Here is a 7,500-nt window from a genome sequence, read left to right on the forward strand (position 1 = left end):
CTGTGACTGTTGCCTGTGACTGTTGCCTGTGACTGTTGCCTGTGGCTGTTGCCTGTGACTGTTGCCTGTGACTGTGTTGCCTGTGACTGTTGCCTGTGACTGTGTTGCCTGTGACTGTTTTCTGTGACTGTGTTGCCTGTGACTGTGTTGCCTGTGACTGTTGCCTGTGACTGTTGCCTGTGACTGTTGCCTGTGACTGTTGCCTGTGACAGTTGCCTGTGACTGTGTTGCTTGTGACTGTTGCTTGTGACTGTTGCCTGTGACTGTTGCCTGTGACTGTTGCCTGTGACTGTTGCCTGTGACTGTTGCCTGTGGCTGTTGCCTGTGACTGTGTTGCTTGTGACTGTGTTGCTTGTGACTGTTGCCTGTGACTGTTGCCTGTGACTGTTGCCTGTGACTGTTGCCTGTGACTGTTGCCTGTGACTGTGTTGCTTGTGACTGTTGCTTGTGACTGTTGCCTGTGACTGTTGCTTGTGACTGTGTTGCCTGTGACTGTTGCCTGTTGCCTGTGACTGTTGCCTGTGACTGTTGCCTGTGACTGTGTTGCCTGTGACTGTTGCCTGTGACTGTTGCCTGTGACTGTTGCCTGTTGCCTGTGACTGTTGCCTGTGACTGTTGCCTGTTGCCTGTGACTGTTGCCTGTTGCCTGTGACTGTTGCAGCAGGCAGGGGGTAGTCCCCAGGCACGGCGCCGTGCTCCCCGCGAGCTCATCAAGGTGGATGACAAGCGCAGAGCCACCTGCCGCGGTGAGCCGCAGAAACACCACAAACACCACCACCACTAACACCACCAGCACTACCACCACTACCACCACCAGCACTACCACCACTAACACCACCAGCACTAACACCACTAACACTACCACCACTAACACCACCAACACCACCACCACTACCACCACTAACACCACCAACACTACCACCACTACCACCACCAACACTACCACCACTACCACCACCAGCACTAACACCACCAACACCAACCACCACTACCACCACTAACACCACCAACACTACCACCACTACACCACCAACACTACCACCACTACCACCACCAACACTACCACCACTACCACCACCAGCACTACCACCACTAACACCACCACCACTAACACCACCAGCACTACCACCACTAACACCACCACCACTAACACCACCACCACTAACACCACCACCACTACCACCACTAACACCACCACTAACACCACCACCACTAACACCACCACCACTAACACCACCACCACTAACACCACCACCACTAACACCACCAGCACTACCACCACTAACACCACCACCACTAACACCACCACCACTAACACCACCAGCACTACCACCACTAACACCACCAGCACTACCACCACTAACACCACCAGCACTACCACCACTAACACCACCAGCACTACCACCACTAACACCACCAGCACTACCACCACTAACACCACCAACACCACCACCACCAACACCACCAACACCACCACCACTAACACCACCAACACCACCACTAACACCACCAGCACTACCACCACTAACACCACCAGCACTACCACCACTAACACCACCAACACCACCACCACCAACACCACCAACACCACCACCACTAACACCACCAACACCACCACTAACACCACCAGCACTACCACCACTAACACCACCAGCACTACCACCACTAACACCACCAACACCACCACCACCAACACCACCAACACCACCACCACTAACACCACCAGCACTACCACCACTAACACCACCACCACTAACACCACCAACACCACCACCACTAACACCACCAACACCACCACCACTAACACCACCAACACTACCACCACTAACACCACCACCACTAACACCACCAGCACTACCACCACTACGACCACCAGCACTAACACCACCAGCACTAACACCACCAGCACTACCACCACTAACACCACCAGCACTAACACCACCAGCACTAACACCACCAGCACTACCACCACTAACACCACCAGCACTAACACCACCAGCACTACCACCACTAACACCACCAGCACTAACACCACCAACACTAACACCACCAGCACTACCACCACTAACACCACCACCACTAACACCACCAGCACTAACACCACCAGCACTACCACCACTAACACCACCAGCACTAACACCACCAGCACTACCACCACTAACACCACCAGCACTAACACCACCAACACTACCACCACTAACACCACCAGCACTAACACCACCAGCACTAACACCACCAGCACTACCACCACTAACACCACCAGCACTACCACCACTAACACCACCAACACCACCACCACCAGCACCACCAACACCACCACCACCACCACTAACACCACCACCACTAACACCACCAACACTAACACCACCACCACTAACACCACCACCACCAACACCACCAGCACTAACACCACTAACACTAACACCACCACTAACACCACCAGCACTAACACCACCACCACTAACACCACCAACACTAACACCACCACCACTAACACCACCACCACCACTAACACCACCAGCACTACCACCACTAACACCACCACCACTAACACCACCAACACTAACACCACCAGCACTAACACCACCAGCACTAACACCACCAGCACTACCACCACTAACACCACCAGCACTAACACCACCACCACTAACACCACCAACACTAACACCACCAGCACTAACACCACCAGCACTAACACCACCAACACTAACACCACCAACACCACCAGCACTAACACCACCAGCACTAACACCACCAACACCACCAGCACTAACACCACCAGCACTAACACCACCAGCACTAACACCACCAACACTAACACCACCAACACCACCAGCACTAACACCACCAGCACTAACACCACCAGCACTAACACCACTAACACTAACACCACCAACACCACCAACACTAACACCACCAGCACTAACACCACCAGCACTAACACCACCAACACTAACACCACCAACACCACCAACACTAACACCACCAGCACTAACACCACCAGCACTAACACCACTAACACCACTAACACCACCAGCACTAACACCACCAACACTACCACCACTAACACCACTAACACCACCAGCACTAACACCACCAACACCACCACCACTAACACCACCAACACTAACACTAACACCACCAGCACTAACACCACCAACACCACCAGCACTAACACCACCAACACCACCAGCACTAACACCACCAACACTAACACTAACACCACCAGCACTAACACCACCAACACTAACACCACCAACACCACCACCACTAACACCACCAGCACTAACACCACCAGCACTAACACCACCAGCACTAACACCACCAACACCACCACCACTAACACCACCAACACTAACACCACCAACACCACCAGCACTAACACCACCAGCACTAACACCACCAACACCACCAGCACTAACACCACCAACACTAACACCACCAACACCACCAGCACTAACACCACCAACACTAACACCACCACACCACCAACACTAACACCACCAACACTAACACCACCAACACCACCAGCACTAACACCACCAACACTAACACCACCAACACTAACACCACCAACACCACCAACACTAACACCACCAACACCAACACCACCACCACTAACACCACCAACACTAACACCACCACCACTAACACTACCACCACTAACACCACCAACACCACCACCAACACCACCACACTACCACCACTAACACCACCAACACTACCACCACTACCACCACCAACACTACCACCACTACCACCACCAGCACTAACACCACCAACACCACCACCACTACCACCACTAACACCACCAACACTACCACCACTACCACCACCAACACTACCACCACTACCACCACCAACACTACCACCACTACCACCACCAGCACTACCACCACTAACACCACCACCACTAACACCACCAGCACTACCACCACTAACACCACCACCACTAACACCACCACCACTAACACCACCAGCACTACCACCACTAACACCACCACCACTAACACCACCACCACTAACACCACCACCACTAACACCACCACCACTAACACCACCACCACTAACACCACCAGCACTACCACCACTAACACCACAACCACCACTAAACCACCAGCACTACCCACTAACACCACCAGCACTACACCACTAACACCACCAGCACTACCACCACTAACACCACCAGCACTACCACCACTAACACCACCAGCACTACCACCACTAACACCACCAACACCACACCACCAACACCACCAACCACCACCACCACTAACACCACCAACACCACCACTAACACCACCAGCACTACCACCACTAACACCACCAGCACTACCACCACTAACACCACCAACACCACCACCACCAACACCACCAACACCACCACCACTAACACCACCAACACCACCACTAACACCACCAGCACTACCACCACTAACACCACCAGCACTACCACCACTAACACCACCAACACCACCACCACCAACACCACCAACACCACCACCACTAACACCACCAGCACTACCACCACTAACACCACCACCACTAACACCACCAACACCACCACCACTAACACCACCAACACCACCACCACTAACACCACCAACACTACCACCACTAACACCACCACCACTAACACCACCAGCACTACCACCACTACGACCACCAGCACTAACACCACCAGCACTAACACCACCAGCACTACCACCACTAACACCACCAGCACTAACACCACCAGCACTAACACCACCAGCACTACCACCACTAACACCACCAGCACTAACACCACCAGCACTACCACCACTAACACCACCAGCACTAACACCACCAACACTAACACCACCAGCACTACCACCACTAACACCACCACCACTAACACCACCAGCACTAACACCACCAGCACTACCACCACTAACACCACCAGCACTAACACCACCAGCACTACCACCACTAACACCACCAGCACTAACACCACCAACACTACCACCACTAACACCACCAGCACTAACACCACCAGCACTAACACCACCAGCACTACCACCACTAACACCACCAGCACTACCACCACTAACACCACCAACACCACCACCACCAACACCACCAACACCACCACTAACACCACTAACACCACCACCACTAACACCACCAACACTAACACCACCACCACTAACACCACCACCACCAACACCACCAGCACTAACACCACTAACACTAACACCACCACTAACACCACCAGCACTAACACCACCACCACTAACACCACCAACAACCACCACCACCACTAACACCACCTCCATCAACACCACCATCACCACTAACACCACCTCCATCAACACCACCATCACCACTAACACCACTACCACCACTAACACCACCACCACTAACACCACCAACACTAACACCACCAGCACTAACACCACCAGCACTAACACCACCAGCACTACCACCACTAACACCACCAGCACTAACACCACCACCACTAACACCACCAACACTAACACCACCAGCACTAACACCACCAGCACTAACACCACCAACACTAACACCACCAACACCACCAGCACTAACACCACCAGCACTAACACCACCAACACCACCAGCACTAACACCACCAGCACTAACACCACCAGCACTAACACCACCAACACTAACACCACCAACACCACCAGCACTAACACCACCAACACTAACACCACCAGCACTAACACCACCAGCACTAACACCACTAACACCACTAACACCACCAGCACTAACACCACCACACTACCACCACTAACACCACTAACACCACCAGCACTAACACCACCAACACCACCACCACTAACACCACCAACACTAACACCACCAACACCACCAGCACTAACACCACCAACACTAACACTAACACCACCAGCACTAACACCACCAACACTAACACCACCAACACCACCACCACTAACACCACCAACACTAACACCACCAGCACTAACACCACCAGCACTAACACCACCAGCACTAACACCACCAACACCACCACCACTAACACCACCAACACTAACACCACCAACACCACCAGCACTAACACCACCAGCACTAACACCACCAACACCACCAGCACTAACACCACCAACACTAACACCACCAACACCACCAGCACTAACACCACCAACACTAAACACCACCAACACCACCAACACTAACACCACCAACACCAACACCACCACCACTAACACCACCAACACTAACACCACCACCACTAACACCACCAACACTAACACCACCACCACTAACACCACCAACACTACCACCACTAACACCACCAGCACTAACACCACCAGCACTAACACCACCAACACTAACACCACCAGCACTACCACCAGCACTAACACCACCAACACCACCACTACCAACACCACCACCAGCACTAACACCACCAACACTACCACCACCAACACTACCACCACCAACACCACCAACATCGCCACCACCAACACCACCACTAACGCCAACACTACCATCACCAACACCACCACCAACACCACCAACATCACCACCAACACCACCACCATCACCACCATCACCACCAACATCGCCACCACCACCATCACCACCACCATCACCACCATCACCACCACCACCATCACCACCACCATCACCACCATCACCACCATCACCACCACCATCACCACCAACATCACCACCACCACCATCACCACCAACACCACCAACACCACCAACACCACCACCAACACCACCAACATCGCCACCACCACCGGCACCACCAACACAACCACCGCCAGCAGCACAACCACAAGCACCACCAACACCACGACCAGAAACAGCATCATCATGATCAGCAGCAGCAGCAACGTCATCAGTCGCAGCAGCAGCAGCATCATCAGCAGCAGTAACAGCATCAGCAGTAGCAGCAGCAGCAGCGCCATCAGCAGCAGCAGCAGCTGTAGTAGCAGCAGCAGCAGCGGCATCATCATCAGCGCCATCAGCTGCATAATCGTTACCTTCATTGTCATTAGCATCATCGTGATCATCAGCAGCAGCATCACCAGTAGCAGCCGCAGAAGCAGTAGTAGCAGTAGCAACATCAGCAGTAGTAGTAGTAGCAGCAGCAGCAGTCGTAGCAGCAGTAGTAGCAGCAGTAGTAGTAGCAGTAGCAGCAGTAGCAACATCAGCAGTAGTAGTAGTAGCAGCAGCAGCAGTCGTAGCAGCAGTAGTAGCAGCAGTAGTAGTAGCAGTAGCAGCAGTAGCAACATCAGCAGTAGTAGTAGTAGCAGCAGCAGCAGTCGTAGCAGCAGTAGTAGCAGCAGTAGTAGTAGCAGTAGCAGCAGTAGCAACATCAGCAGTAGTAGTAGTAGCAGCAGCAGCAGTCGTAGCAGCAGTAGTAGCAGCAGTAGTAGTAGCAGTAGCAGCAGTAGCAACATCAGCAGTAGTAGTAGTAGCAGCAGCAGCAGTCGTAGCAGCAGTAGTAGCAGCAGTAGTAGTAGCAGTAGCAGCAGTAGCAAC

General features: G+C 53.1%; 1 pseudogene; it reads left to right on the plus strand.

The window, feature by feature from the left end:
* The first annotated feature begins 6,871 nt into the window (after positions 1–6,871).
* LOC133360642 (uncharacterized protein DDB_G0271670-like) overlaps positions 6,872–7,500 on the plus strand; it is a 1,681-nt pseudogene continuing 1,052 nt past the window's right edge.

Source organism: Lethenteron reissneri, chromosome 69, assembly GCF_015708825.2.
Source record: "Lethenteron reissneri isolate LAM-NWPU_2019-01 chromosome 69, ASM1570882v1, whole genome shotgun sequence".
In the NCBI taxonomy this organism is placed as follows: Eukaryota; Metazoa; Chordata; class Hyperoartia; order Petromyzontiformes; family Petromyzontidae; genus Lethenteron; species Lethenteron reissneri.